The sequence below is a fragment of the Ostrea edulis genome, chromosome 6, assembly GCF_947568905.1.
Source record: "Ostrea edulis chromosome 6, xbOstEdul1.1, whole genome shotgun sequence".
Classification (NCBI taxonomy): Eukaryota; Metazoa; Mollusca; class Bivalvia; order Ostreida; family Ostreidae; genus Ostrea; species Ostrea edulis.
The window spans coordinates 83433972-83445726 of NC_079169.1; the positions used below are offsets into that span (position 1 = coordinate 83433972).

An 11755-nucleotide genomic window follows, 5' to 3' on the forward strand; every position below is an offset into this window, starting at 1 on the left:
TGCAAAAAACAAAAACACGGGCTTAAATCTATACCGCTCTAGACTTAACTGTTTGTGACTTGTCATGTTTACAGTGCTGCTGATGAAATAAACCGGAAACGACGGTGTGTCGTCATAAATTAAACTTCAATGGCCACTATCTTAGCGGCGGGTAATTTGAAATATATGATAGATTAATATTGATTTCATCGTTAAGCAAGGATTGTTGCTGTAAAGAATGTCATTTACGATATCAGTAAGCAATACTTTGTTCAGAAAAGCAACTATGTGGTTAGGGTTGCCTCTCCCTTTAACGGTAAACTAACAACTTAATTTTATGACAAACGGGATGATTTCAGCTTCTCCATCGTCAATTTCTCATATTTATGTAGCAATATTCCATTATAACCTGCTTATGGTTTTTATATATCTCAACTGATTCGTTACGCAAGAGCTTGTTTTGCGTATGGTCAGTTTCTAAATCGAGGCAGGCTACTGACAAACAAGTTGATGGTGCAGGGGTTTCAACAATCTCGTTTGAAGTCCGCATTTCGCAAATTCTATGGTCATTATAACGATCTAGTTTGCCACTACAACCTATCATTGGGTCAAATGCTGTCTGACTTGTTTTATACCGATTGGCCGTTCTTGGCACACTGACTTTGACTATAGATAACTCGGTTTACATGATGAAGATATAGGGTTCACGGCAGGTGTGACAGGTCGACAGGGGATGCTTACTCCTCCTAGGCACATAATCTCACCTCTGGTATATCTAGGGATCCATGTTTGCCCAACTCCCTATTTTGTATAGCTTATAGGAGTTATGAGATTGATCACTGTTCGTTATCTTCACCTTTCCTGTAATGTATCAGAAACTCATGTTCCATTTTCTACACATTGCGTCCTGCTATCAAGATATGATTTAAACAACAGTTAATGTTTAGCGATCTGGTCAAATTGGTATTGAATTAATTTTTCTGGGAGAATATCGTGATTATTTAAATCCAATGGTTTACTGAAATCCATAGATGTTATTACCAATTAGTTCACCACGATCTATTTCATCTAGTCAACTTTCTGACAGTTTTGTAAGTGGAGCTTGACAAAAATGAAGTTCTCTAAGTTCTGATTTGGATTGTGTTAATAGATCAAAAACTGTAGCAAAATTTTGTTTAAGTCTTGCAATATGTTTTTCTATCAATTTCCATAGAGTTTGAAATAGAAATTGGACGGTAATTATTTTGGTCTGCCTTGTCACCTTTCTTATAATGACCGAGTGTGATCAAATTGGAATTAGAGTCCTTGGTGTACATGGCTATTTTCTTGCTTTTGAGCCAGATTTGATACCAGGAAGTAGACATTTTTCTTGTGAAATTCAAATTTACAGTCAATAATCCATAATATAGACCCGTTTATAATTTTAGCAAAGCCACAAACGAAAGATGCTGTTGGATGTAAAATATCATTTTGTAGAATTGCAAAGAGGTATCATATGCGAATAAGTGTATATGGTCTACTATTCCATCGATAATGTAACTAATATACAATAGAAATAGAAAAACACTGAACACTTAACCCTTGGGGGATTACATCAATAGGTTTATTGGTACATGAGAATCCTTCAATATCATTTTTGCTACCTATCAATTAAATGATTATCAAACCAGTCTAGTACATTGCCAAAAATGCCATAATTTGCAAGTTTATGTCTTAGACATTAATGTCATATCCTTTCAAATGCTTTGAATATGTTACGTTTTTTGTTAAAATGAAAAGTCAAGATAAGGAACAGTGATCATTTCTCATAAATCTCATTAAGAATACAAAAGTAGAAGTAGGGCAAACACGGACCCCTGGACACGCTAGTGGTGGGATCAGGTGCCTGGGAGGAGTAAGCATTCCCTGTTGACTGGGCACACCCACCGTGAGCCCATCTATCTTGATTAGGAAAACGGAGTAGTCGGTAGTCAAACTCAGTATGTAAATAACGGTCTAACAATTGATGTGAAACAAGTCCAACAGCATTGTATAGATTACTCTGTCTACCTTATCAAGATATACCTTTCATTCATAAGATTATATGATACGTAGACGATGTAAGAAAATGAACTATCATGCATGATATTCATAAGATTATATAACAGAAACATAAAAATAGGTTTAATATATGACACTTTGATAGAATGACATTGTTCAATGTTTCCTTTCTTAGAAATAAAATCAATCATACAAAACCTACCTTCTTAACCGGAGAACACGTCTTGTAAAAGTTACACAATGTCATAGCAAAATCCTTACATCAAAGTAAAGTCCATCGTTAATGTGTGCGTCCGCTTCCATCAATGTTTAACAGAATATAATTATTTGTTACACTAACTCTGCCATCATAATGCATACTGTACTTCAATAGCAAATCTAACCATCATACAGTGTCAATAGCATTTGCAAAATTTTGTTTTTATATTCTTCACAAATTCCATGGAAATTCTGAGGCTGATTGATTTGTATTTGTTTGAAACCAAATGGGAGGTATTTCAGCAATATTGCAGTAATTCAGTAATTCTCTGCTTCTGAAATGTTGGTGTCTCTGTGGCAGTCATTTTTCGTGTCAAGGGGTCGTGATCGTTCACGCAGGACCAGCATATAACATCCCCATCTGACTAACTACGAATTCAAAAACAGACACTGTCTTATAAACACAGCTGTTGAAGATAGATACACATGCATGTACATGTAAACTGTCCGTTCAAAACAGATCTATCGATTTGTAATGGTTAACACACATATAATACCTATTCCATGATGCGAATAAAAATACAAATAAATAACCAATAACCCAGCTATCAGTATGGAAGAAAATCGGATTGGAAGTACTGAATAAAATTGTATTACTAACCTGAAAACGTTTAGGAAAATAGCATAAAATCCTATATTCGTAAGTAGATTTGACAGGACATTATAAACAGCAATATCAATAGGCACAAGTAAACAATGATAGAAAAAAAATTACCTCCTATTCTTCACTTTCTGCAACAGCAGTTAAACCAACACGCCTGTGACCTGTTAACGTCGTCATGCAATGTCATCATTTTGATAATCAATACCGCACACACAAAAGTCGTGAAATTTGATTGGGTAACAGAAATTATCTAGAAATCCTTTTTGTCTTCCTGAATTTTGACTCTTTTTCGATGAATGTGCTTTCATTATTTTGTCTAAACTTTGTAGTCATTACTCCAACGGACAGTTATTAATCTGTTTCAAAATGATTATTTCAGTGCTGCTAGCAATACCGGATTTTTAAAACATCGAACTTATCTTTCTTATCATATACATTATTTTCAAGGAGACATATTTTGCTATGAAAGTCAAAACCACCTATACTTAATACAACCTTTAATGACATAGAAAGAGAACTTGAGGAATAAAATCTGTGCAATACTTGTATGTAAGTTAGTTATATTTACACAGTGATAAGTACTTTACATCGTTATGTGGTATCTTTTGCAATGCATCGATTATTATCATTGAATATTCATTCCTTCAGACATCATAACACTCAATTTTCCTGCTCTGCATTAGCATACACAATGATACAACTTTAATCATTATTTTTACATGAAGAGGTGTACATATTATACCCTCCAAATTATTGAAATAAACCAAATCAGCGTTATTACAGAATGTCAACACTTTAAACACAATTAGTTTGTACTTGTTAGTATTTTTAAGTGTAGCAGTCCTGTACAGTATGATATTATTCTAATTTGCTCTTTAAAGCATACGTCAAGGCTACATGGCGATTATTACATAAAACTTAGTGACATCAATTCCTTGCTATTAGATAGAGATTGATGAAGAGTGTTTCCCTGTTGTGCGATCCTCATTACATTACAGAGCTTTTCTCGTATTTTCTTCTTCGATTAAAAATCTACACTGTATATTCTATTGGTGGAGATCTTGTTAGTCTCGCAAATTGAGGGAAGTGAGGGTTTGGTAGAAAATAAATACATTTACCCATTTTATGCTCTTCAGTTTGTAAAATAATTTGCAATTTTTAATTCATAAAACAAGTTGGATACCCTGGAAGCATTTGAAAATGATGGAACCCATTTTGGGATAAATTTCTAGGTGCATTACAAAAATTAACAATACTTTTATTTAGTTCGACCTATTTGTAACCAAATGTCAACAAAATATACTGTAATTGATATATTTGTGTACACCACATTATAATATAAAGGATCCGTCATTAGCAAATCTTAAAATTTTAAAATGCTACATATCAAGATCTCTTAAAAGGATATATATAATTCAAATTTTGACTAAACTAAAGCAAAATGTTAGAGAAATTGATATGTTTTAAAAGAATGAAAATTCAAACTTAAGATATCTATAACTTTTTAAAAACTTTGATTAAGAAAAAATGAGATATTCAGTGAATGGCGTCATCACATTTCATCTTTAAACTTAATTAAGACATGACAAAGGACTGCTTATACATGAGACTGAATGCCAGGTTTCTAAAAGCTACACAACAACAGTTACATGTTACTTTATGACAGACAGTTAAATCTCGCAAAGATGAAATAAATGCATTCAAGTTCTAGACTCTCAGTCCTTCAATACATTGGATGTCTTCCATATTTTTCTGAATATAACAAATACACGTGTTCGATTACATTAATTTCTTCAAAGAATAATTGAATATTGCTTTTATGAAGATTTCATTTATCACATTAATAAAATTAAAATGGTATAAGTGAAAACTGATTTACAGGTGTTTTGTACTACCTTATCTTGCTAATTACTAACAGTAAATAAAGTTTAACTATATTAGTAATTGGTAAACCGAGCAACGTAAACATGATTAGTGTTAACCTTGGGAGTTGTATGAAAGGTGAAGATATCGAACAGTGATCAATCTCATAACTCCTATAAGCAATACAATATAGATAGGTGGGCAAACACGGACCCCTGAATATACCAGAGGTGGGATCAGGTGCCTAGGAGGGGTAAGCACACCCTGTCGACCGGTCACACCCGCCGTGAGCCCTATATCCTGATCAGGCAAACGGAGATATCCGTAGTCAAAATCAGTTTGCCAAGAACGGCCTAACAATCGGTATGAAGCACATCAGACAGCATTTGACCCAATGATAGGTTGTATTGACGAACTAGATCATTATAACGACCATAGAATTTGCGAAATGCTGACTTTAATTGAGACTGTTGAAACCCCTGTACCATCAACTTGTTTGTCAGTAGCTTGCCTCGATCTAAAAACTGACCATACGCAGAACAAGCTCATGCGTATCGAATCAGTTGGGAGATTTAAATGCCATAAGCAGGTGATAATGGAATATTGCTACATAAATATGGGATGTTGACGATGGAGAAGCTGAAATCATCCCGTTTGTCATACAGTTGAGTTGTCAGTTTGCCGTTAATGTCTACTTTCAATAAAATATCTAAGTATGAAGCAAAAGTGGACGACTCTGTGGTGTCCTTTATTTCGAGCTCACAGGGATATATTGAATCGACATTTGAATGAAAGTTATTATTGTTGATAAACAAAACGTCGTCGATATATCTAAATGTCCAATTGAAGGCCATAGAAAGAGATTTTATCTTCTCACGTAGAAGTTTTTGAATAAATTCTGCTTCATATGAATATAGAAGCAGGTCAGCTAACAAAGGAGCACATACACTTCGTACCCATGGGAATTCCAACAGACTGTTGGAAGACCTGATCACCAACGACCACGACGATATTGTCAATGAGAAACTCTAGCTTATTTTGAAGTTCAAGTTCAGAGTACCTATTTATCTATCTGTATACCGGTCTACTTATTTTTATATATAGTGCTATCTATATATCTTTCTATTCATATATCTTGCTATCTATATATCTTTCTATCCATATATCTGATTATTTTTATATGTACCTATTTATGTCTTTATTCATGTACATGCTGCTATGACATGGAAATGCCTGAACGAATGAAAATTGCACCTTCTGCAAATCACCCTTATAATATTTAAGTTCATCTGCAGATGACCAACATTTTGAAACTGATTTGGACATTACGTATTACTCTGTGTAATTCCACATTTTTGGTGTTGATTCGTTTATGTCTTATTTCTTAGTTTTAGCTTGTGAATGTCCATTATTTGGAATATTATGGTGAAGCGACTTTGATTTTGGTATATACTAATCACTTGGTTAATCTTAATTATTGAAAGATTAATGTCTCAGAAATATTGTGTCGAACATCTGACCATCTTTGCTCATCAAAATTTGTATCGATTTGTTCACTTGAATTTTTTTTAGGAAAATAGAATAAAAGGCTATATTCGTATATACATTTAATAGGACATTATGAACAGCAATATCAATTGTACGCACGAGTGAACAGTTATAATGGTCATGCAATTTTGTCATTTGATGTTGATACTGTTCGCGTGAATTCCGTTGAATTTGATTGGGTAGCAGAAAATCTTCCTGAATTTTGACTCTTTTTCGATGAATATCCTTTCTTTATTTTGTTTAAAATTTGCAGCCATTACTCTTCCAACGGACAGTTATTAATCTGTTTCAAAATGGTTCTTTCAATGCTGTTAGCAATACTGGATCTTTAAAACATCGAACTTGTCTTTCTTATATATATCATTGCTGGATCCGGATCCAGTAAGTGTTCTACCAAGCCTACTATTAACTGTTGTGAAGGAGAGAGTTTACACGTACTGTGCCACTACATGTGTCAGAAGTGGTGTATATCAAATGTGGATTCTAAAAAAAATCTAAAGAACTTTTAGTAAACTTAAAATCGCAAAGATTTTCTCAAATCAACAACACCAAAACGTATGAATTTCAACACTTTACACGACCATTCCTCACGATGAATTAAAGACTAGACTTTTTGATCTTATAGACAGTTGCTTCTTCAACATAAATAGAAAACCGAAATATTCCTATCTAGTGATTAGTCATCCCAAAAATATTTGGTTAAACCCCACTCTGATTCCACGCACAAGTACTCTGAAGTTAAAATTAAAGATATGCTGGAGTTCCTTACTGACAATATCTTCGTGGTCTTTGGTGATCAGGTCTTCCAACAATATGTTGGAATTTCCGTGGGCACGAAGTGTATGTGCTCCTTTGATAGCTGACCTGTTTTTATATTCATATGAAGCAGAATTTATTCAATAACTTGTACATGAGAAAAAAATTCTCTCTCTGTGGCCTTCAATTCGACATTTAGATACATGACGACGTTTTATCCATTAGCAATACCAATTTTCATTCATATGTCGATTTGATATATCCCCGTGACCTTGAAATAAAAGACACCACAGAATCGCCCACTTCTACTTCTGACTTGGATATTTTATTGAAAATAGATATCAACGGCAAACTAACAACTCAACTTGATTACAAACGGAGTGATTTGTGATTTCACCTTCTCTATTGTCAACTTCCCATATTTATGTAGCAATATTCCATTATCACCTGCATATGGTGTTTATAACTCTCAACTGATTCAATACGCAATAGCTTGTTCTGCGTATGACCGGTTTTTAAATTTAGGCAGGGTACTGACAAACAAGTTGATGGTGCAGGGGTTTCAACAGTCTTCTTTAAACTCAGGATTTCGTAAATTCTATGGTCGTTATAACGATCTAGTTTGCCAATACAACTTATCATTGGGTCAAATGTTGTCCGACTTGTTTCATACCGATTGTTAGGCCGTTCTTGACACACTAATTTTGACTACGGATAACTCCGTTTACCTGATCAAGATATTGGGCTCACGGCGGGTGTGACCGGTCGACAAGGGATGCCTACTCCTCCTAGGCACCTGATCCCACTTCTGGTATATCCATGAGTCCATGTTTGCCCAACTCTGTATTTTGTATTGCTTATATAAGTTACGGTATTGATCACTGTTCGTTATCTTCACCTTTCATTGAATGGACATGTGAATGAAAATTATTATTGTTACTAGAGAAATGTAAATGTCGAGTTGAAGGCCATAGGAAGAGCGTTTTCCTTTATATGTAGAAGCGTTCGAATGCCCGAGTGGTTAGAGCATCGCGCTCAAAATCACACGACCTCTCACCTCTGGTCGGCGCGCGTTCGAATCCCGCTCGCGCCGGTAAGTGAGAAAGTTTTCCAGTTTACTTTCGGAAGGTCGGTGGTCTCTTCCCAGGTACATTGTATCTGGGTTCTCTCTTCCACCAATAAAAACTGGGCGCCACCAGATAACTGAAAAATTGTTGAGTGTGGCGAAAAACAGCAAAACAATCAATCAATCATAAACATACAAAATCAGGTTAGCTGATAATGGAGCATGATTTGTGCCCATGGTATTTTCAACAGACTGTTGCAAGACCTGTTCACCAAAGACCACAGAAATATCGTCAATGAGGAGCTCAAGCATCTTTTAATTTCAACTTCAGAATAACTGTGCGTAGAATCACAGTGGTGTTTGACAAAGTATTTTTCCTGGATGACTTAAAAATGCAGTACAAGATATGAGTATTTCAGTGTTCCATTTTTATTGAAGAAACAGCTGTCTGTGATGTCGAAAAGAATGGTCTTTAATTTATCGTGAGGAATGGTCGTGTAAAGTGTTTAAAAGTTGTACGTTTTGATGCTGTTGATTTGAAAAAAAAAGTTTTCCGATTTCAAATTTGCTATAAGTTATTTGGACATTTTTTTAGATATACATTTGATTTACACCACTTCTAACATATGGCAGCTGTCACAATACGTCTAAGGTTTCTCCTTCATAAAAGTTAATATTTTCTTGAGGAGTAAAGATAGGAGCTATGTTGGATACTTGCTTGATCTAGCAATGTATTTTTTTTTTTTTGGTAATGGTTTTTAGGAATCGATTATAGCTACGGTAGTTCATATTCATCCCACCTCTAGTATATCCAGGGGTCCGTGTTTGCTCAACTTTCTATTTTGTATTGCTTATAGAAGTTATGGGATTGATCACTGTTCGTTATCTTCATCTTTCATCTATTGACTGTGATATGAAGTGTGTTTAAAATTGAAACCTGATATTGAAAATTTTGGAAATGGAACAAGTTGAGGAATTAAATCCAGTTTCGTTAAAAATAGAACTGTTCTAATAATGAGCTTTACAAAGAGAAACTTGTTACAAGTTTTGTCAGGTGTAACCAATGTATATCCACGTTCAACTAAACACAAAAGGATAGATGGTATCACTTTTGTTTTAATGTGTCTAATACGAGATTTTGATATTCCTCTTATACTTTTAATCCATTCTGACAAGGTATCAAGGTCTTCTTCATATATTTAGCCCATCATTTGGTATAATTTTTGACAGATTTCATAATAGAAACGAAGTTACTCATATGTCGCTTATTGAAAGAGCAGGGGCTCTCTGAATTTTGGACATTTTAGAATAAGTTACTTCTGGTCGTCATTTTCAGGTCCTTAACTATATCAACGTCATTAGCAATTATGTCCAGCTGGACTAAAATTGAAAGAAGAACAAGAACATATAGGCGGATTACGCATACAGATTGTATGACATTTCAACACTTTACACGACCATTGCTCATGAGGCAAGCTACTGACAAACAATTTGATGGTGCATGTACAGGGGTTTCAACAGTCTCGATTAAACTCAGCATTTCGCAAATTCTATGGTCGTTATAACGACCTAGTTCGTCAATACAACCTATCATTGGGTCAAATGTTGTCTCACGTGTTTCATACCGATTGTTAGGCCGTTCTTGACACACTGATTTTAACTACGGATTACCAGCTCGCCGCAGGTGTGACCGGTCGACAGGGGATGCTTACTCCTCTTAGGTACCTGATCCCATCTCTGGTATGTGCAGGGGTCCGTGTTTACTCAACGCTTCATTTGTATTCCTTATACGAGTTATGAGATTGATCACTGTTCGTTATCTTCACCTTTCATGATAGCCTAAATATAAGCATTAAAAAAGTTTGTTTTTCATTACAATGTTTGAATGCAATAGTAGAAGTATATTTGTAGGAAATATGGTGGAATAAAAGATTGAACTTTTTATGACAAATGTTGTTGCTTATGTTGAGAGCATTTATTTCTTTGTTAGAAGAACTGACAGCACGATTCGGAGGATTTATTATTCGAAACCCGCACTGGTTTAAAAAGCCTCTGAAGGGCCAACATCCAATAAGCATGTAACTGAGTCTGTATTCTGATGTTGAAAAACCCAAGCTTGGGTTAGTTTTAAAATTGGCTTCTCCAAATAACCTATTCAAAACATTCAATGGGCCCACATGGAAACGCAGTGCCTAGAGCCTTGATCCAGTAATTCTATCGTTGTCTACGAAATGTGTACTGCTAGTGTGATGATAAATTTTCTCTCTAAATTTGACAAGATGGAATAATCTGGGGATTGAAATGTTTATAAAGAAATTAATTACCTCCATTATTTATTTGAAAACTGTGTCCTGGTGTTCTTTTATTTAGTGACCCCTTAGCTTCCCCCGACATAAATCAATCCACAAAGGTTACACTCAATAGCGTAGACAATGTTAGAAGATTTACCTGTCAAAGTTTCCAAAGTTTTGGTGCATAAACTACATTCAGTGAGATTACTAGTAAATGAATATAATATCTTTGTACAGTGAATTATCCATATTCTGAGAAGCCTGAATTCTTGACCAGCGACAAAATTTCTGTCTTGGTAGATACATCTAGAACATTATAACAATGCATTCAGTTGATGCTAAGAAAAATTCCCATGTACTACTCGAAGCATCAAGTCCTGTCCTTGCATAAAAATCCCTTGCCACTTCATATATATCATAAAGTACTGTCCTTGTATAAATACCCGTTACCCAGAGGAATATGAATGGCAGAGACTTAAAATATCTCCTCATTAATATTCCATATAAAGTTTAATGTTCAAGAGTCAATGAAAGATTTTAAAGGAAATACAATGTGATAAATTTTCATTCTACGGGGGATATAGTCCCACCCTACCACTATATTCCGAACCTAAAGGGGTTATGAATTTCAAAGGATATTCTCTCCTTGTTATCTCTATATACTCAATTGGTTTTTTGATGTCTAGGAGTTAAGGAGATTTAAAAAGAAAGAACATTTTCTCAATATGAGCCTTAGCGCCCCATTCTGGTACAAGTACCCTGATCTATGAATTGCACTGTTTGGGTCAGGTCTTCTCTCACCATCATTACTGTATACTCAAGTTTGATGTCTAGATGAGAGGATTTAAAGAAATAACTATGAACCACAAAGATTCTGAAACAAAGGACCATGCATATAAAACTGTTGGTAGTTTTGTCTTTTCTTATCGCTACTGTGTACTTAATTTGGTTCTTTGGTTGAAAGTTTTACTCAGGCCTAATAAATATCATTTTTGAAAAAGACAGCATGAACTGCGATGGTTGAAGGTTCACACCAGCATACTTAATGAAGCATCACAGTTCATACCTACATGTACTGGTATTTTCAAAAATGAAATTCATTTTTAGCTCACCTGAGCTGAAGGCTCAAGTGAGCTTTTCTGATCACCCGTATTCCGGCGTCCGTCCGTCTGATTTATATGAAAGCTTCCTTATATAATGCAGATTCTAAATTGTTAAAATCATGGCCCCCCGGGGGTCGGATGGGGCCACAATAGGGGATCAAAGTTTTACATACAAATATATAGGGAAAATCTTTAAAAATCTTCTTCTCAAGAACCACTGAGCCAGAAAAGCTGAGATTTATACGAA

At 34.9% G+C, this 11755-nt stretch overlaps 1 long non-coding RNA gene across 1 annotated transcript; it reads right to left on the reverse strand.

The window, feature by feature from the left end:
• Window positions 1-2122: 2122 nt before the first annotated feature.
• On the reverse strand, window positions 2123-3081 carry LOC130046998 (uncharacterized). The gene is made up of 2 exons (XR_008796088.1): window positions 2993-3081; window positions 2123-2646 (listed from the first exon to the last, which is right to left on the reverse strand). It is a non-coding gene; the product is annotated as an uncharacterized LOC130046998 (long non-coding RNA).
• Between the last annotated feature and the right edge of the window lie 8674 nt (window positions 3082-11755).